General features: G+C 42.9%; 1 protein-coding gene across 5 annotated transcripts in view; it reads left to right on the top strand.

Annotated features, from left to right (window-relative positions):
* The window catches only part of MTO1 (mitochondrial tRNA translation optimization 1), a 569,440-nt gene that overhangs the window by 127,565 nt on the left and 419,951 nt on the right, over positions 1 to 21,924 (top strand). The gene's annotated exons all lie outside the window — the stretch shown is intronic.

Here is a 21,924-nt window from a genome sequence, read left to right as displayed (position 1 = left end):
CCTCTAATAGGAATAAAATGCCTTCTAAAATGGATAAAGACTACAGAGAAATAAGAAGATAGGAACTAAAAAAACAAATTCCTATCCATATGTGTAAAATAGACGATGAAGGGACTAAGACCCATATCTAGCCCTAAAAACTGAGGACCGATAAACAAATGGGACCTCAAACCTAAAACCTAAACCTGCCCCAAAAACTAGGGACCATGAATGTTAAACAAGGATAAAAAAACATAGACTAGAGTAATGGGACTAGAACCCACTCCAAAGTGCTTCTCACATGAGAAGACTGTGACGTAGCCAAAAACGCCAACCCTCTTTTAAGAGACACTATGGGACTCAAACCCTAGTGTAACACTATTTAGGTGGGACTGACACCCCCTAAAAACGCAAAGGTGGGACCAAAACCCCCTCTAACAAAACTAATAATTTCAATTTTTTAAAAGTTAGCGTGTTACAGGGTAATGGGACTAAAACCCATTCCTATACAAAAAAAAACCATACACCTCTCAACCAGAGTAATGTCAAAGAAGAAAGTGGGACTGCCTAAATAGGATACTAAATCCAAAACCCATTCCTAAGGATCACGGGACTAAAACCCACTCCTACACTAAGTCCGTGTAAAACTACATTGAAACACAAAACGCTACTAATTCGTGTCAGCACCAAAAAGAACTGCAATGCAACACAAAACGCTGAAATTTAAGATAACAGCCAGTCAGACACACACGAAAAGACCCAGTCAAACACACATGGAAAGAACTGCATAGAAACAGCAAAAACGCTATAACCCAAAACTACTAGATAAGATCACAGCCAGTCACACACACAATACCGCAACAAAATACTTTCTCTATTATAAAATTGCCAGCAAAATACAATAAGAGCTAGTATATGCTCCGGTGAGCGGTCTCTCACCCGAGGTCACCAAAGCAACTCGTCGATCTATGAAGGTCGTAGCCGTAATTTTTCCGACTTAAACAGAAAGTTTTCTTCTTTCTAAAATTTCACTGCCAGACAGGATAACCATTTCGCTAGTGCGTAAAATAACATGTCTTTTACTGTCCTTGTTGAAGGATTTCAACAAAAAAAAACGTGCTTCTCGTAGAAAGATAGTTCCCATGGTGACAATGGATAAGTAAACTCAGTACGCAAAATGGTGTCACGTTTTCTACGTTGCGCCGAGTGGCTCTGCGCACAGCGTTGCTTACAGACGTGAAGAAGACGCACACTGACAAAACGTCATAAAGTGCTCAGGAGCAAAGGTAAGCCTTGCGTTGTCACATTGTCAAGATTTAAAATGACAGTTGGTATCTCGAGCACATTGCATGACGCAGTTGAAAATAATGTTGATTAAAAACAACGTTAACGATGAAAATTAAACACTTCTAATACTTCCAGTGTCCACTATATTCTTCTTCCTGAGACAGTAGAAGGCACGGTTTCACACATCCAGGATGGTGAGGTTTATTCTATCTGTTCACTTTCCTTCTTCCTGAGACAGTAGAAGGCACGGTTTCACACATCCGCTATTAATGTGACTAGACTAAACAGCTTAATACATTAATAGTTCGTTTCACTGCCAATCCCAAGTTGAACGTTACGAGATGTAAACAGTACTTTTAAAAATAAATTCGAGATGTAAACAGTGCTTTTGCTTGGTGTCGAACTTGCGATTAATGTCTTCAGAGCCATTAAAAAACATAGGATGAATTACAACACGTCTATGTTAAAGTTGCGCTCGTGAAAGTACCGGTTTTTCCATGTACACAAGCGACCAAAAAAAAATACATTCTGTGTAGACAGTGTACTACATGCTCTAACCGGCACAAGATTTTTTTTTAAATGTCTCATCGCAGGTCGCACTGCATTTTAAAGAGCCAAAAACAAGTAAAGATAAGATCATGCTTACTTCTGATGCTTAAGATGACCATATGTACAAGGAAAACCACTCACAGCACGTTTTGGCAAAGGCCGTCCGATCTGATGGACACTGATGGGGTCGTTTTTTTTTTACTGCGCTGATGTTCCTTTAGTGGTTCCTTACTTTGAAGCATCTTATATTTCTTGATTTCTTCTTTTCGATGATAACTTCCTTGTCTTTTACGTTTTGTGGCTCTTGGTTCTTTTGTCTTGATGTTCTTGTTTCCGCTCGTCATTTTCTCTCTGCTGAAGGATTTTCTTTACTTAATTCTTTTGAAGACTACCTCTGGGTTGTTTTTTATGCTGAATTTTGCTTCACCCAGTACGTGGGAAGGTCACATCGTCGCCATAAATATTGTAGTAATCATGTCCTCAGACAGTAGATGTAGATAAATGGTTTATTAGAAGTTAGGTAGATAAGATGGTATAAACCATAAAGACCCCAACAGGAACATCCTGCATGATGCTCAGCCCCAAGCCAACTGCCCAGCCTAAGCCCACAGACTGCCAACATTCCACTGCGCATCATAGCTAGAACTTTCTATAATAAAAGGGGATAGTGCAAGGATACTACACATAGTTTACTTCTAGAGACCAAATCGGCCCTCAGATCTGAAAAGCCAAAAACAAATGTTGTTTTAAATGAGTGACATGTTTCCAATTTAGCATGCAAAATCGAAAAACCTAGTCTACTATGCTGACCTTATTTGTAAAGCCAGTCTATAATGTGGATATAATCAGTTTTTCTGCAATCCGGTTTTTTGACCGCTCCAATTCTTGCTTACAGAAATACTGTACATTATCTAATAAGATGACCAGTCTCTAGTTAACTGGATCATCTTTTAATCCCTTTTTATAAATCTGTTTAATCCGAGCTTCTGTCCCATTCAAGGGAATCTCTGCTCCTGACAATATTGTGTTGGTATGTCATTTTACATAGGGGCCCATACTGCAAGCTCCGAGCAGAACAAATCCATTGTAATCTTATCCTGGCTGAAAAGGAAAGCATTTTCTCAAGGGTGCTATGGCCATTAGAGTTTCCTGTACAGTAAATTTTAACTTGTGTGTATTGGATATGTTAAATATCATCAACTAATAATAAATCAAAAGTGTTAAGTTGGCAACTGTGCACAGTAAAGAACGGAAAAATGGGTGATCCAGGCCTGTGGACTTAATAACTCTCTATTTAATTGAAATGTTGAATACTGCAGTGGACGATTATATGCCATAAGGAACAATGATCATTCTTTTGGGCAGTCGCAATAAGAACCTGCCAATTTTTTGATTAAAGATTAGACCAAATCTTTCACCTCACTAATTTCTTTCCATAACTTATCTACCCCTGCTGTTCCATGAGTACATGTTTGATCAACCATAGGAACAAAAGTGTCATTAACAACAGATGTTAGAGCACTAAAACCTTTTTTTAAACAGTCATCCATAGTCAATATTGTACTCTTATCAGGTATTATAGATTTTATTGGTTTATCTTGCTTATGTAAAAAAAGTGCAGCTTTTTTCAGTTGCTCATGGATTTTCTTCTGCATCTCATGTGATGTGATAATAGTTTACACTGATTTAATTAAATTGCCAAAATCTTTCAACATACAGTTTTCAGCCGCATGTTTGGGCACATTTTTGGGGTTTATCAAACCCTGGGGATTATCTAAAGCTTTTCTATTTCCCATACATTTTTTCTTGTGTTCAGAAAGAAGTTGACCGTATAAATATGCATTACATCCGTATTAAGTTCAAGCGTCAGCACTGTCAAGCAATTGTGAAAAGTCTCCCCAGCAAATAGTTCCATATTATTGGAAATTAATAGCAAAGGTTCCCAAGTTAAAATGATAAAACATATATTATAAAAGTACCCAATCTAAAAGCTAGTTGATCAGTTTAGGAATGAAAGAGGGACGGACGAAGCCCAACCTACTCCAGGTGATGATAGGCAAAGACCAGTCTGTGTGCTTGGCCCAGGTGCGGACCCCGCTGCACCTGTGTTGATTGAGCTGTGTTGCATTGGCCAGAGGTCATGGGTACAGGGATTCTCCTACTCCCCTGAAACAGGAATTCTAGGAGTCCCTTAGTGTGCAGCAGAAGCATCTTCTTCGTCGATGTTGATTGAGCTTGATAGCTCTGGTTACAGGTGCGTGGATTCTCCTCCTCCTCCCCTGAGGGCACGAGGAGGAAACACTTGGTTTCATTTCAGTCATTTTATCCAGCCGGGAGCCATTTTTGATTAGTGTTTATCCAGTGTCTCCTTACTCAAATGTAACGCCCTATTGCCTCCTTGTTTAAATCCTAGAATCTTCTCCAGAGTTTAAATCTTAATTTGAAACAGTGTCATTGTTGAGTAAAGTGTGCTGCAGCTGGTGTTATGTCTGTTATTTTACTTGTTCTCAATCCAGCAAGCCTTTGTCAATCCAGATGTTTTACCCTCACTGGCACAATTGCACAGGCATGTGATTGTATAGATGCAGTAGCTTGTGCCACACAGGTAATACTGTACTAATTTGAATTTCTCTTCTGTTCTTGGATTCAGTATATATTCTTCTCTGACCAATTTCAAACAATGTTGGTAATTTAAACAAGAAATGGTTGTCCTTTTTAAGTTTGGTAAACCATTTGTGATTTTTGAGGTTGGTCTATTACTCACTATATAATCTTTAATATTTGTTTCTTTGTTGAAAATATGATCTCATTACTTAAAACGTTTTGTAATTCTTTTTCAATGATTATTAATTTCCAGTTGTTACATATTACTTTCTTACTTAATGTAATCTGCATTAAGTATTTCAATAGAAGTGGTAATCTATCGATCTTTATGCAAACCTTATGTCTGAATAGTTGCTCTCCAGGTTTTGCTTTTATCTCCTTTGATGGCTTTGTTTATAATTCTGTCGGTATAGCCTCATTTTTAGAATTTCTTTTATCATCTTTTGTTCACCTTCCATTTTCTTTTTAATCTGACACTATCTGCATAGTTTTCATCCTCTGGAGTAAAGGTAAGTTCTCTATTAATGGTGTTGACTGGAAACTCTCATATTTCAACAGATTATTTCTATCTGCAGTGCAAGCCTTTGAATCTCTTATATCCCATGCTCTTATATTTTCTACTGCCAATAGATGTTCTAGATATTTCCAAGTAGAATTTTCCTTCTATTCTAAAGTATCTGCAATACAACGGAAAAAGATGGTGTTGCATTAAAAATATGATTTGTAACGTTAATGTCAAATTGTAGTAAATTGTGTTCCACCACTGTCAATCCTTTCCTCCTGAGTTTTCCAGGTATTTTGCGACTTCACATCCATAGAGCATGGCCCGACCGAGGTTTGAATATTTAACAGTTTTTTATGTTATCCGTGGGTTATTCTCTTTTTTTTTTTTACGTGTTTTATTTAAATTTCAGTTTTTTTCCGAAGTGTGTGGATATGCTCTCTAATCATTTTGTGTATAGAGTCTGTCTGAGCAGCTGGGCTCTTTGGTATATCCAATAAATCCTTATGATCTTTTAGTAGCAGGTACAGTATTGGGACCCTTTGATAATCTATGGTTAAACGTCACTTCTTTTTTCTGAAATCCACCCTTAGTAACAAGCCTTATTTATAATTACTTTCAAAATTGCCTTCTTCTGTTGAATCACCTTCTAGAGGCATCTGTACATTTCTGTCCTGTACATATTCCTTCAAAATTGTCTTTTAGAATATAAGCCTGTCTATGAGCCCAATGTTATAGTAGTATTTTAATTAGGAGATACTTTCATGATGGTTTAATGTTTGTAGATACATTCGTTTTCGAAAGGTCTTTACAATATGCAGGTAAAAAATACCTTTGGGACATTCTGGGTAACAGTTATTGAAAGTTTCCATATGTTAAATAACCTATATTTCTTATATTCCAAATGTACAGTACAATATATTTCTATTTTCCAAATGCTCATGAGAAAGCGTAAAAATCACCTGTAGATTTAAGCATTAGTAATGACAAAAGCTGGGGGCGTGGCTTGGATGGCAAGGAGGAAGCAGACCTAAGTCCGGAGCTCCCGACCCCCAAGTCAAAGAACGGCGAGCAGGAGAGGCGAAACGCGGAGAAACGCGACAACATTCGAAAGAGGAGGTGCATGAACACAAGGGGCATCACCAGAGCTGATCCAAGTCGAGCTGCGTCCACCGAGAAGCGGGAAAAAGCGGAAAGAAGCTAGCTGGGAGGAGGAAGAGGAGGCGCAAGATGGCGGAGGGACCCGAGAGGGGATAAACGAAAACGCGACCACTGAGCCACCAAGTAAGAGCACCCGATCTCAGGCGCAGACCCCCCCCCCAGAGGCCCATAGAAGGGGGTAGAAGCATCCCCTTGTAGTGTAGTTGCTATTATCCCAATAGGCTCTGCGCATTGGAATAATACCTTCAATAGTATAGGCCTAGACCAGACGTTAACTAGGTCTTCTACTGTCGATATTAGACTTAAAGTTTTGGGTTTGCCAGCTAGCTCAGAGTTCACTAGAAACTTTCTCGAATAGGCAAGGAGGAGTTGAACCTCCCTGGATAGACAAGAATGGATTTAGTTTCTGACAACCATAGAACATGACAACTTTGCTCTCCCCTAATCAAGAGTGTATGTCTAGAGTCGTGTGAAAACAAAAGACAACTTATTTTACTCAGTCAGTACGTGCATTCTTAGTCTCACCAGATTGTAGAGAAAAGGAAGAGACGGGCGTGTTCAATAAAAGATGGTATTTATTGATCAGTCTCTTTTCTCATACAAGAGAAATGGATCGATATTATCGCAATACTTATGGTTAAGTAAAGTGCATACAATAAAAGCAGAAGCATAAAATAATACTGTAAAAACATTTATATGGTTTCTAAGCCATAAGGTGTTTTAAAATGAATAAAATAGATACATACACATATACATTTGACTAATCGTACTCAACTGGTGTTTCTAACTACGCCTACCCCAGTGTACCTGACCTAAGCCTAATACGTGGGCGGGAATAGAAAGTAGCAGTTTAAGTTAAGTTTGTTTTGCCAAGTGACTGACTCAAGAATTCTCTGCAAGAGGTTATTCAGTTCTGTACCTGGAATCTAGGATGAATGAGGGATGGTATCTCTCGTCTCTGGTCTCGATATTCCAGGCTGCCTGCGAGGGCTACCCGGAAGCGGCGGAGCTGGATTTCTCGGCAGGAGAAAGCAGCGTCTCGTTCTCAGCGCGTCAGGAAGGCGGGGCTGCGCCAGCGGGGTCTGCTCTGCTCTGGGCTTCGGCAAGTCTGGCTGCTCCGATCTCGTCACCACCGCGTGTGTTTGCTTAAGGTAATACCGGTAATATTTATACCTGTAAGGTGCCGAGATTGACGTAAGGATGGACATAGATACGTCAATAAGGATGTCATATGACTTGGTCGTTAGCACATTCTTTTGCTGAAGTTCTCGGTGAAATCAAAACAATGGCCGCAGGGTTTTTCCCAGGTTGTCATAGGTTTGATTTGTTTTGAGAACCCCGTATGCCTTATCAGGGGCTGGAGGAATATCGCTTGTCTAATTAGATGGCAAGCGTTATGACCTAATCAGATAACACGTTCCTGTGCCGTAGCTCGGCCTCATCAGATAACGGTTTCTGCATCATGGGATGGCTGCTAGTTAACTTGTTAACCAGAACAGGGTCAGGAATAGGGGGATCGACACAGAACCTATAGGAATACATCACACCCTCTCTCGAACCGCATGTGAAGCGGCGAGCAACCCCCCCCCCCCCGCCTACCGACGACGAGGCAGACAAGGCGGCCATCTTGGGTGAGGAAAGAGGCGAGGGGCGGCCATCTTGGTAACACCATAAGGTGGGCTCGTACACCCGAGCGGAACACAGACGCCAGGGCGTAAAGGGGGAACTACAAGGCGATAGCGCGATCGGCAGAGACAAGTACAAAACAAGACAGAGGGGCGCAAGAGGTCCGAGAGGAAGCGGCAGCCGGGAGGCACAGAGCTCACCACCAAGTCGCCTGCAAGTAAGAGCGCTCTGGGCTGAAACGGCATGCCAGCGAGAGGCAAGTGCTGACGCGCAGAAGAGGGGGAAAATAAATAAAATAAATAAAGGAAGAGGGGAAACAAAAAACGCTTACTCGAAGCACGAGGCGTCTACCTGGGAGAGGCACAGAAGGGGGCGGCCATCTTAGGAGAGGTACTGAGGCGAGCAAGCGGCCATTTTGGAGAAGGAGAAGCGGAGAGTAAACAAACCTGAGCGAGCAGAGGCAGAGTGTACACCCAAAGTGTGCAAGCAGTGACGGCAATACCACGCACCCACCCTGGGAAGCACAGAAGGAAGGGCGGCCATCTTAGGGAAGGCACTAGACAAGCGCGCTGCCATCTGGAGGAAGCAGCAGCGTGGGGGCACCAACTTAGCGCAGAGCTACCCAGAGAGTGGCCAACCCCAAACCGGCAGAAGTAGCGTGCAGGCAGCAGTCGCAAGGCAGCAAGCACGGAAACAAGGTGCGAAAGGGGGCATAACAAGACGCACACCGAAATAAACCATATGCCGTAAGCACAAGGGCAGCAGGCCAGACCCGGGCGGGGTGGGAAGTACTTAGGTGTCTGAGGGTAGCAGAACTGCCACAAGTCGTGAAACACCAAGCCAGAGCAAAGGCCCACACCCCCGGCCAACCAGTCGACACCCCCAGCAGAAGCAGCAGAAGGAGCAGAGCGACAAATAACAGAGCCTGAAAGAGTGGAAAAAGGCAAGACAAAGGGGGGGCACCGCAAGAGGCTGGCGGAGTACAGGACAAAAACCAGAGTGGTCAAGTGGCCACCCAGGTTCAGGGACAACCCCCTAACGGCAATAAACACCCTGAGAAACAAGGAAGAAAAGGGGCAAAAAAAGGCCGCCACGAAACAACTGCTAATAGAAGGGAAACCCAAGACGCACCAGGTCAGAAGAGGCTCCGACGCCATGGCAGGGAGAGATGGCAAACAAGGCACGAACGACCTGAAAAAGAGCAAGAATGACACCCCCGCCTCACCGGCCAAGGAGCGCAGCAGCCAAGGTGACGGGACTATCACACTTGACACTCTCCTGAGGAAAATAACGGAAGGAAACGAGCTAGCAAAGGCCACGAAAAAAACAGTGGACAGCATCCAGATGGAACTAATAGCGATTAGAACAGAGCAAAGCAAAGCCAATGGCAGAATTGACGAGGCAGAGAAAAGGATAGGCCAGCTGGAGGACAATGCCAATATAACACACAAAGACCTGGGGTTGGTGATAAAGAGGACCACAGCACTACAAAAAGCCATGGCGGAGCAGGAGGACAGAAGCCGAAAAGGCAACATAAGACTCTTGGGAGTGCCCGAGGAGGAAGAAGACACACCGGGGGCATGCGCCCTAATGCTGGAAACTCTAATACCCAAACTTACTGGACTTAGCTTCGACAAACCGCTCGAAATCACCAAAGCATATCGCATACCGGCCAGAAAGCAAGCGAATAGTAACGCCCCCAGACCGATAATATGCAAACCGTTAAGAGACAACCACACCGACGCGATCGGGCCGCCCGATGCTGATAAACGGGAGCAAGGTAACAATCACCCAAGACTTCTCCAGGCTAACAGTCGAGGTGAGGAAAGGTTTCCTAGCCCAGAGAGAACACCTGCGCAAAAAGAACATTGCCTTCACTTTTGCGGGTCCTTCCAAAATGAGAGTAACAGACAGGCACGGAAGCAGAATCTTCGACGACCCCAACGACCTACACAGATACCTACAAGGCCCGGCACCAGAAGAAATGGAGCTACCAAGCCCGGGTGCAAAGCGAAGAGCATCCTCGGATGAAACGAACGAAGGGGAGGAATAGGAAGGGGAACCGCTTTAACGTACACGTGCAAAACTCGAACTTAAACGAACTAATCTACCTCAGACAAACACACACAAGAGCAACCGCAGCTACCTCAGCAGTGCCACCACAACTACGGGAAGAAGAGGGAGAACAACAACAGCCATATCCTTTTATTGTAACGTCTTATTCCCTGTCCTCTCCCATCTCTACGGATGGACCCTTATGGCACGTGCCCAACTCAACAGTAGAGACTATGCAAGGACTTGGGGGGGAGTGTGAGGACCCTTGCTGTCGCACACCCGATTTTCTACTGATGGGGGGTGGGGGGGAGGGTGGGAGGGGGCGGACAGGGGGGGGGAAGCGGGGCAGGTGGACAAGACGGTAGATGATACAGCCATCATTTGTGTAACAAAAAAATTCCCTTTCCTTTTTCATTTTTCTTTTCACATCCCCTACCTTTTCCCTCTCTCATTTTTCATCCCACACCGTGCATTCCAATCCCCTGGGGGGGGCCACAAGACGCACCACGGAGAACGGACATACAGGCCAGCGCCAAAACGTAGGGGGAAAAAAAGCATCAGCGATAACACCGCCCCACCGTGACAGACCCAACAAAAGCTGGCCTGTCTACTGACCTGAAGGTGGTATCCATGAACGTTAAAGGACTGAACCATCCGGTCAAACGCAGGAAAATATTAGAGCACCTGGCCAAACTAAAGGGGGACGTATACACGCTGCAAGAGAGCAAACTCTCAGAGGAAGAAGCAAAGCAACTCAAAGCAAGATGGATAGGGGAAGTACTCTGCTCACCGGCAAAAGGGAAAAAAAGAGGAGTAATAACGATCCTGAGCAAGAGGGCCAACCTAATAACACAAAAAACGGACGCAGACGAGGATGGACGCATGCTAATAACAAGCGTCCAGAGAGGGAGCGACAGAATACATGTGGTCAACATATACGGCCCAAACTCTGAAAACAAACAATTCTGGCAGGAAGTGGACAGCAAACTATCCGGCTTACCCCAAGAAGACCTCCTGGTCATAGCAGGGGACATGAACAAGACGATGGACCAGGCAACAGACAGACACCCAAACAGACCAAGCCATAACTCCAACAACGACAACAACACCCTGAAAGACCTGTGCATCAAACAGCATCTAGCAGACCCATGGAGGCTACAGCACCCAACGGCGCGTGAGTACACGTTCTACTCACACCCACACAACTCCTACAGTAGGATTGACTACATACTGGTGTCCAATACCCACAGGCACCTTATAGAAGAAACGGAGATAGCTCCAATAACTATCTCGGACCACGCTCACATAACACTCACTCTAAGCGGCAAACACAACAAAAGCCCAACGAGAAGATGGAGACTTAACGACGACATCCTCCAGAACAGAGAAAACGTGAAAGAAATTGAAGACGCAATTAAAGACTACCTCAAGCACAATGACAATGGCGAAGTAGGGAAGGGCATCATATGGGACGCCCTCAAAGCGACACTAAGGTAGAAACTAATCAACATCAAATCCAGGATGAACAGAGGCAGAAACAAGAAAATCTCCGAAATAGAGGAGGATATAATAGCACTGGAGAGAGGTCACTGCGCAAACATAACAGATAAGAACACACTCACCCTGCTCACGAAAAAGAAATACGAACTGAACAAGATTTTAAGCGAGAGAGCAGGGTCCTGGTTAACAAAATTCAAATCAGTCAACTTGTGCGCAGCCAACAAAGCGGGGAAACAGCTGGCATCCTACCTAAAGGCAAAACAAAGGCAGCACACGATCGCAGCGATAACAGACCGAACGAACAAGTCCCAAACAACGAACAAAGGAATACTAGAAGTCTTCAGACAGTTCTACCAAGAACTATACGCAGAGGATAAGAACCTGAGCAAAGACGCAGGACTAACTCTGCTCAATGACACCAATCTGCCAGAACTCAAAGAGGAGGAGAGGGCGTCGCTCGAAGCCGATATAACAGAAAAAGAGATTGAAACAGCAATAAGCCAGCTAAAACAGAACAAAGCGCCAGGGCCAGATGGATACTCCACAACGTTCTACAAAACTTTCGGCCACCACATAAAAACGCTACTGGCACAAACATACTCGGCATGCATACAGAACGGTAGGATGACGGAGTCCATGAGCGAAGCCAACATCACCATAATCCCCAAGGAGGGGAAAGACCCACAATACCCCCAGAACTACAGACCCATCTCGTTAATAAATGTTGACTGCAAAGTGTACGCAAAGATTCTGGCCAATAGACTAAACAGAGTTCTCCCAGACATCATCCACACTTCACAAGTGGGATACATCAAAAGCAGGCTGTCGCAGGACAACACAAGGCTACTGTGCCACCTCATCAATCACACAACACGGAGCAGTGAACAAGCAGTCATGATAGCGCTGGACGCGGAAAAAGCCTTTGACAGAGTCTCGTGGCCCTTCCTAAGAAACTGCATGGGAAGATTCGGACTGGGGGAAAAATACATAGCAATGGTTATGGCCCTCTACAACAAACCAAAAGCAAAAATAGTGGTGAACGGAAGTGCATCCGAAACGCTCACGCTGGGAAGAAGCACCAGACAAGGATGTCCCCTCTCCCCCTGCCTCTTCCTGCTGGCTCTGGAACCCCTTCTAGCCAGAATAAGAGACAACATAGGTATAACAGGAGTCAAGATCAAAGAGAAGACAGTCAAACTAGCGGCATATGCAGATGACATCCTAATCACAACAACAAACCCATCTCCGTCAATAAAAGCGCTCATGGTCACAATAGGAGAGTACGCGGGAGCCTTAGGCTACAAACTCAACAAAGATAAATCGGAGTGCAAGCCAATGAATGTCCACACCACAAGAGAGGTCCTAGGAGATTCCGGACTGGCATGGCAGACGAAACCACTAAAATACTTAGGACTGCACTTTGGAAGGGACCTCGCATCAACGCTCCAGCCTAATGAGGACCTCACACTGAAAAAAATAAAAGAAAGGCTAGAACTATGGTCGCCAAAATACATAAGCTGGTGGGGAAGGATAGAGACCATCAAAATGATGATAACACCGGCGATAAACTACACGCTAACAATGCTACCACTCCCAATGACAGAAGCCTTCCACAAGAAACTAGACAAACTTATCAACGTCTTCCTATGGAAAAACAAAAAACCCAGAATAAGCCTACATAAACTGAGACTGACAAAGGACCTTGGAGGCCTCAATCTGGCAAACTTCAAAACATACCAAACGGCCTGCCTAGCGAGACAGGGTATAGCCTGGATAGACGACAAACAAACATACAAACCAGTCTGGCTAGAGGTAGAGAAGGACATCCTGGGGGGGGCTCAAACCAGTAGCCCTTCTAACAGCAAACAAACATCCCCAAAGGACCAACCCCATACTGAAACACACGAGGGAAGCGCTGATGAAAATAGACAGACGCATGACGCAGAAGTTGAAAAGTACAGCATGGGAATCTATCTGGTTCAATACAAGAGTAACTTATCACGGAGCGACAATGCACAACGACATATGGATCGAGAAAGGATTAAGCCTCCCCAAACAGATGGAAACCAAGCGAGGACCGCTGACGTTCCAAAACTTACAGCAGCTACACGACCTCCCGAACCAAGAGCTCTACAACTTCCTCAAGATCAAGACAGCTATAACGAAAGCGAACTTACATAAAGAGGAACCAAGCATCATCAAATACATGCAAATCCTCAACTCAGCAGGCCACCAAACTGCAAAGATCTACAAGCTCCTGAGCCCCTCCACACTGGCGCAGAACAAGAAAATAACCAACACATGGGAAACGCTCCTGGGCAGGCAACTAAATGAAAAAGAACGGGCATAAATGTGGAGCTCAGCGACAACAAACAAAATTACCCCACAACTAGCACAAACAAAGTTTTGGCTCCTCCACAGGGCCTACTGGACACCGTCCAAGCTCCACAAAGTCGGCATCGCGGAGTCGGGCAAATGCTTGAACTGCCAGAAAGAAGAAGGCACCCTCGAGCACCTCATTTTCAACTGCGTGAAAGTCAAGAGGTTCTGAGCACAGATCAACACCTTCATAAACGACATGCTCAAAGCTGACCTAACAATCAGCTTCGTAAGCCTAGCAACAGAACACCTGACCGCGAACTTAAAAAGTAGAGAAGAGAGAGAACTACTAGACCTGCTCCTCACAGCGGCCCTAAAAATAATCCTGACAAACTGGAAGAACACAGCCAAAGCAAACTTTAAAACATGGATTAATTGGGTCACCTTCCTGAGAGGAGCAGACAACATCACAGGCAACTTCTCGAAAGAACACAACGCCAAAGTACACATGTGGGGCCCACTCGACGAGCACCTGAGGAAGACCCAGTAAAGGACAACGACAAATGTGAGACCCCCCCCTTCCTCTCCCTTTCTGCCCCCTTTTCTCTTCTTTCTTTCCCTCCTCTCAACTGGGGGAAAACAAACGAAAAGAGCGCGCATCCACAAATGGACTGTAGATATAAAAAACCGCCAATGTACACTCCACCTATATATATATTTTTGTATGTTTCTTTTATTCTTGCTGATGCCAATAAAAGTTTTTTTCAAATAAAAAAAAAAGTAATGACAAAAGCTGCCTGAGCTTCAGACATAAAACTGCCTTTAAAAGCGGCATGCAGACATTTGGTGCTGGAAAAGTGAAAACAAGAGGCCTGGTCATATGCTTACCATTTAATGAATAATATAAAACCATGCACAATTAGGTCATGGTTGACTTTAAATGTGTGTAGTTTAGTTTTTACCTCACTATAGAATGTAGATTTAATTTGTAAAACGTATTTTGAATTTGAAAAGTAGCATATATTCGCACTGTATTAACACACATTTTGAAGTGTAGAAAAGCTGAAATACAGCTGGTGATTTCGTTTTTGCTTTGGGAGCTTCAACACTGTCCTTGAGATAAGAATGGAATGTTTGGCTCCCTTCTTCTCCATGAAAGAAAGAAGCTTCTTATAATTTACAGCCGGTAACTTGTTTTTATCAGTATTCAGTTGTTTAAACAAAGCCTCATTCATTCAATAGCTAGAGTAACAGCAAAGCACACATTTTTCCTATTATTATTGTAATATTTACAGTGTCCATCCTAAAAAATCATTTATTTTTGGAATAAATGTTTTCTATTTAGTTGAAGATTGTTTCTTTAGCAGGAAGTTAGGAGATGAAGACATTTAGAGTAAACTTCAAATGTGTTACAAGATCTCACCTGATTGACGTGGGTAGTCAGCCGAGGGGTGTTGATATTTTTCTGCACTTCAATTGGAAGATCAATGTCACATGTTTGAAACATTTTGCTGAACTATATACGCGTTCCTAGCTGAGAGGTGGGTGTTCTCTTTTGAGTTCTGCAAAGAAAGGAGGTGCTGTGGGCAGACTCAGGGGAGAAAGAGCAGACTGGCTCAGAACTGAATAAGAGGAGAGAGAATCAGCTGAAAGGAATAAGGGCAGATTTAGATGCAAGCTTTTTGCTAAAACCCCCACGCTTTATGCTTTGACTAACTGGCTTTGCCAAGACTTATTTTCCCTATGCTCTATTTCTCTTTATGGGAGTTTTTTCATTATTGATTTAGCTTCATGCTAAGCTCACTCTTGCTTGTATTTCTTGAACTCTTCATGAGTTGTGACTGATATCATCTATGCCTCATTTTTTTAGAATAGGAATTCCTTCCTTTATGGAACGCGCTGTATGCAGTTTATGATATGCTCTGTATTAATCCAATTTTTCTATTTTCAATCCTGTATCCTGATTGATATCTGACTGATGAATGAAGTCAGAGAAACTTCAATTTTGATGGAAAAAAATTCCATTTAAAACTGCTTACAACTCTCATTATTGACTAAAATATTTATTTGCATTTGATATGCTTGTTTATGTAGTGTCCTCTTGGTCATAACACAGTGGAAGAGATCCTTCACCTTGAGCGGAAAACATGGGTAGTGGTACTTTTACAAGGAGAGATTACTGTGAGCTTTCCACTCTATCACTCATTAACCAGTATTGGGATTTTCCCTTGGTGCATGGGTCTGACCTGTCTCAATAGCTGGCAGTCAGGAATACCTAGCCAGGCCCAGGCATAGCCATGAATTATCTAATTGAATGGGTTCTGCTCCAGCAGCCCATTGATGTGGCAGGCCAGTGGACAATCCTACTCCCTCTGTTCCATCCCCCTAGTCTTATGGGATGGCATGGTGATGTCCCTGGTCAGGAAAGCAACATAGTGTTATCCCCATTGTAGTGCTTGGCAGAGGCCCCAAGCCGACTTGTCAGGCCATCCGCTCTAGAAAAACTATAATTGGTCAGACAAGACATCTCAAGAAGGAACATAACTGCATCATAATATGGTACGGTCAACTCTATTAGATGCTAGAGAGCTAAGGAATCTTCCTTTATATTAACTTTTGGTCCCTAGAGAAACTGGCAACCTTTCAACCCTCATAAGGGTTATGTTTGGCTCTGGGGCTTTCTCACTTGACAGGTAGTTACTGGATTCACCTTTCCATTCTTGCAAGCAAGCTGTTTGGGTCAGCGCTACTGGAGTTTGCTTTATAAAGGGTGACTCAACCTTGATTGACAATGATTTATTGTGCAAAAGAGGTCTTTTACGTTATATGAAGCTGTACATGACTTTGCGTCTGCACCAGTTTGAATCAGAAGTCTTTTCATAAGACTATTCCTGTCACTGCAAATGATCTCCTTCTATAATTTTAATTTTAATGCCTTTTAATTGCGTTTTCAGATGACAACAAAACAGTCAACAGTTGTATTATTCAAGAATGATTACATCAAGCAGTTGTGTGCGGTCTCTCAGTTGGATTGTGGTCAGTCAGACCCAAGACCCTGTCTGTGTTAGTAATAATATTCCAGAATGGACTAGTCTAGAATGTGTACCTTTCTTAACCACTGGGGACATTGTAGTTCCCTAACATTGGTAGTTGAGTAGTTTATAATTGTCTCCCTTTGTTTCCGCAACTCCTTCCTTGCTTTGGGCGGTTTAAAGTTTTTTTTGTGCCCAAGATCTACCACAACGTCCGTACCCACATGTCCTCTGGTAAAGTGGAACAAGATGGTTTTTTGGGCTGGCAGGAGTATGTGGGAGAGGAGTTTTCCTTTCCTATTGTGTAGGGGATATATTTTTTGTGAGGGCACTCCCATCATCCCAGGCATTCTGCCATGTATATGTTTCATCTTCAGTAATTTCAAGTGCACCCTGTCAGAAATCCTTGAGCCGGGAACAGGTCCCTAGGATATGGGTTAGTGATACAGTCTCCAGCACAGTGCATCCCGCTGCTGCATGGCCCATGACTTTTAATTTAATGGGGTTGTAATAGAAGCAGTACAGGATTTTAAATATCCCTCCATAATTAAAAAAGTTGAAACCAGGTGATATCCGTTCAGCTGACTGACCCAAAATTAGTGGTTTCAAAATGAGCTATTTGGTTATTTTGAATCTAAGTTAGTGCTCTCCCTTTCAATGCAAGCTCTGATGTACCACGCACAGAACCTTAGGGTATACTTTTCTGGACTGGATTCAACAAGGTGCCTTGAACTCTACTGCAAGCATGGATAATGCGCCTGCCACTCTTGTGCTGTATAGTAAACATCCATAATTAGAGTGCAAAGGGCCCCTAACATGCCCTTGCACCGGTGCCACTGCAGCAGCTGTCTTAATGACCACTATGACCCGAGCTGGCATGCAGAGCAAACGCTGTAGTGAGATATTGATGTGACCTCAAGTCACAGATGAGACTGATAGCCTCATTCTGAATCATCTGGAAACACTGCATTTTTTTGGCCAAAATATTTTCATTTGTGACATTGCCATACTCATATCACAGCTCTGGCAAAGAATGCTGTATGCTCAAGGTTGCTAATGGAGTTTAAATACACGCATGCTAATGTTTAGGAAGCAGAAGGTGAGTTTTCAAAAATAATTGGGGGGGGGGGACTTTATTATCTTCTTTCACTTGTATTGAAGTAGGGACCATTTCAGCAGTCTCCCACCTGAATCAGGTCTGTTGGCATGTATGAGTTTGCGTCTTTAATAGACCGGAGGCAGCATATCAGGTACTTACCTCCTGATAGAATTTGGCTCATCCAGACAGCGTAAAGCCATTCATTATGCATAATTTCTTGACCAATTGAAACAGAAAGGAAGCAGGATGCCACCACAGAGTTGTAATTACTAAGGATTAGCTCCAGTTCACTCCGCATTATACAACGTAGGCACTAGATAATTTACTTGCATTCTCTACTGGATCTGCAGCAGACAGTCATAGATCTCCCAGGCAATTCTGAGAGGCCTTGACTACCCTTTCTAATACTGCAAAAGGATGCACCACTATATGATGTGTGTTTTGGGGCCCCTCTAACAGGAACTCTTCTTGCAGCAGTGCCATGGACTCTCACATGTATATGGTACCATGTTTGAGTAGACAGTGGTTCCAGGGAGTGGGAAAGGAGTGGCACAGTGGAACCTGCCTGTAGACACTGGTTCTAGTGTGGGAGGGGAGTCACAGGCATAGAATAGTGGTGTAGCAGCACATGGTATAGTGTGTTTGATGTGATGTTGGCATAGAGGATTGTAGTGTAGTTCCTATATTCACAATAGGCTCTGCGCATTGGAATAATATGTCCTGTAGTTTAGACGTAGGACTGAGGTCGACTAGGTCTCTACCGAATATATTAAACTTAATTGTGAGTGCCAGCTAGCTCAGAGGTCTCTAGAAACCTTCTCGAATTCACAAGAAGGGATTAGTTTCTGACAACCGTATAAACATGACAACTTTGTTTCCCAAGAATAAGAAATCAATCTCTAGAGTCGCGGAAACAATAGATAGCTATTTTACTCAGTCAATCGTGCATGCTTCGTTTCACCAGAGGTGCTGAGAAAATAGAGAGACGGGCGTTTTCAATAAAAAGTATTTATTGAACAGTCTTCTTTCTCAAGCATAAGAAATGTACTGCTACAATTGTAATACTGGTTATAAAGTACAAGGCATATAATACGAGAAGTATTATAAAGTAGTACTGTAAAAGCATGATATGGTTTCTAAGCCATAAAATACCTAAAATACATAAAATACATACAGTGATAAAATAATGACTAAAAAGTACTCAACTGGTGCTTCTAAAATACGCCTACCCCGGTGTACCTAACCTAAGTCCAGTACAAGGGAAGAAGTAAGTGAGGAGTAGTTTAAGTTTAGTATTTCTCTGCCAAGAATCTGTCCAAGAATTCTCTAAGGGTCTAATCAGCTCCGTACCTTGGTTTAGAATGAAGGAGGTCTTGTATCCCTATCTCAGGACTCGATTTCCCAGCAATCCGCAAGGGTAGCCTGGAAACACTGGAGCTGGATTTCTCGGCAGGAGAAAAGACAGCGTCTCTCAGTGCGTCAGCTGGTGGGTCGGCTTCCTTCGGCACTTGCTGCTGCAGGGCGTCGGGCAAGTGGTAAGTCGATCTGCTTCAAACCACTGTGTGTTTGTCTGGGCAAATCTAGGCATATTTATACTTTGAAGGTGCCGAGTTTGACGTGTGATTGGACTTAATAACGTCATCAAAGACTCAGTTCTTCGAAAACTCTATGATTTCCTAGATAAATTAGTATTCAGGCAAGGGGAAGTCCCTAGCTCCTGAAGGCGGGTTTCTCTAAAAAATTGTTGTTGATTCTTGGAACTTAGTGGAAGTAGCCATGCCGTATTTGGGCTGCATAGGCTCAGTCTAAATATGGTAATGATTTCTATGCCTATATAAGGATCGGATAATCTATACCTATATAAGGGCATAAATCGGGAAAAATTACACTAGGGTCCTAGATTCATTTACAACAGGATCTTGTGTGTGAAGGATTCAAATCTATCCTTGATACTTCATATTACCGTCACAAAAGAGTGCCTTCTACACAGTGAAAACACTCAGTTGCATCTTCCCACACCTGGTATACCAACATGAACTGCAATCCATCCTCACACACTAATGTCCAAGCTTCTCTATGCTAACATCCTGCTCAGCCTTTACCCAAGAGACATGTATAGGCAGGGATCAAGTGGGATGTCAGATAGGAAGAGACTCAAGTACACTAGTTTTGTTTATACAGTAATTTGTATTGGATCAAGCAAAATTAAGAAATACAAAAATAATACTAACAATAAATTCAAAACAGTTCTGCAATAATTATATTTACAGTTGATGTTTGTGTCCCAAGTGAATTTATGAACCAAAACATACGGAAACATTTGTGAAACAATATGTGTAAGGTTTCAGTTAATTTTTGTTCTATACAGAAAGCGACCAATTCCTTTTTCAAATACATAACATCTATAGAGTGATAGAATGTCAGTTCTATTAGTTCGCTTTTCTCAGTTGTCGACGGAGTTTCGACCCTAACAAGGATATAGGGTCTCTTCAGGACTTAAGATGTGTGGGACATCTGTCGTAAGAATTGCTTAATGTTGATGAAGTGCATGGGAACCATGGGCAGGTAAAGATAAAATTAAAAATACTCACTAAGCAACCCAGCCGGGTTCCCTTGTGAATATGTGGCTTGAGTTAATTGCAATGCGAAGCTCAATGGCTGTCCTTTTTGCTTCCAGGTATAGCTTGCCTTGAAGTCGTAGCCCTTGTTTCTGCGGGCACTGATAGCAGTCACCGCAGTCTGCGTAGAGTTCTTTCTTTTAAGTACAAGGGGCTTCTCAGAGGAGCTGCGTAAGTCCGTCCTCCGCGGTCGTTATTGCAGAACTGTTTTGAATTTATTATTAGTATTATTTTTGTATTTCTTAATTTTGCTTGATCCAATACAAATTACTGTATAAACAAAACCAGTGTACTTGAGTCTCTTCCTATCTGACATCCCACTTGATCCCTGCCTATACATGCGATTCTCGCTATTGATATTATTAGTAAATAATAAATATTCTTCCACAGGAACCATTGTTCTTTTTTAACACTTTAATTATCCTGGTTCCGTTGTGAGTAGGGTCCCCTTGTTTTTGCCTTTCGATTTTTTACCCAAGAGACGGCATGACTCTAGCCTTGCGAGTTAGACGGGCAGCGTTCAAGGCACTCTGCATTGTCCACAGAGAATCTCAAGGAAAAGGACTGCTATACCTTCAAGTTAAATTCAAGCAATACCTTACCATAAGAAATCTGTAGGAGACACTGCTTTCTCAGTACAAGCAATCAAGCTCTGGACTATCAGCCAGTATTAGAAGCATCTAGTAGCATATATTCTTCCAAAGACAGTGTAAAACATGGCTATTTCCTAGATAACTGTGACCCCCTGCATCCCAGCAATGGAACCCAGAAAGAGCCCAGAAATCAGAAACACAGTCGCACTGTCAGGCTCAATCCTCACCTTACAACCCTCAGATTGGAAACCCCCCCAACCAGCAAACGGTTTTTAATATGCTGATAGGCTAAAAAGGGGTGATCTATGGAATGCAGTGGCATTATATAGGTATGTATTCGTAAATACCATATATATGGCCCACAATAATACTATGACAATAATACACATTGGTCAGCAGCAAATTGTAATGTCTACTTTTTATATTCACAGACGTATCTTCTACAAAGATTGTCCATCACCAGTACTGTACAGTCAAAACACCAGACAAAAAGCATGTAATAAACAACATGAGTGGTCATGCACTGTTGGGAAATTTTGAGGACTTTCATATAGTAGACCAGTGCAGGTTCCCAATATATATATACACTCTGACCTTTCACAATGACACTCAGATAAGGGATGATGACAATGCCCATCCCGACAGATTGCTCCAATTCTCTCTCCCTCCAACCATGTCCGCTTATTCCCAAAACTATTGACAAAATATCAGACTAGACAGCCCTGTGCAGTAACCAGCTAAGCATACCATAAAAATAAGAAATACCATAAAGGAACCTGCAGAACTGTTCATCATCCACCATACTTCTACATGATGTGTCCCCTAACACGATAACTGCACCTTGGTGGTCATTACACATGACATGGACACACCTCCCACATAGGGTAAAAACAAAGGCAACATACTTCCAACCACACATCCTACCTTGCTACCCATGTAGGCCAGCACTTTAGCACCCGCTATAGGGCTACTAAGTGCTATATATAAATGCTGCAACATA

Source organism: Lissotriton helveticus, chromosome 7 (genome assembly GCF_964261635.1).
Source record: "Lissotriton helveticus chromosome 7, aLisHel1.1, whole genome shotgun sequence".
In the NCBI taxonomy this organism is placed as follows: domain Eukaryota; kingdom Metazoa; phylum Chordata; class Amphibia; order Caudata; family Salamandridae; genus Lissotriton; species Lissotriton helveticus.
Note: the sequence above shows the minus strand (reverse complement) of the source record. Positions and strands in the feature narration are given on the sequence as shown.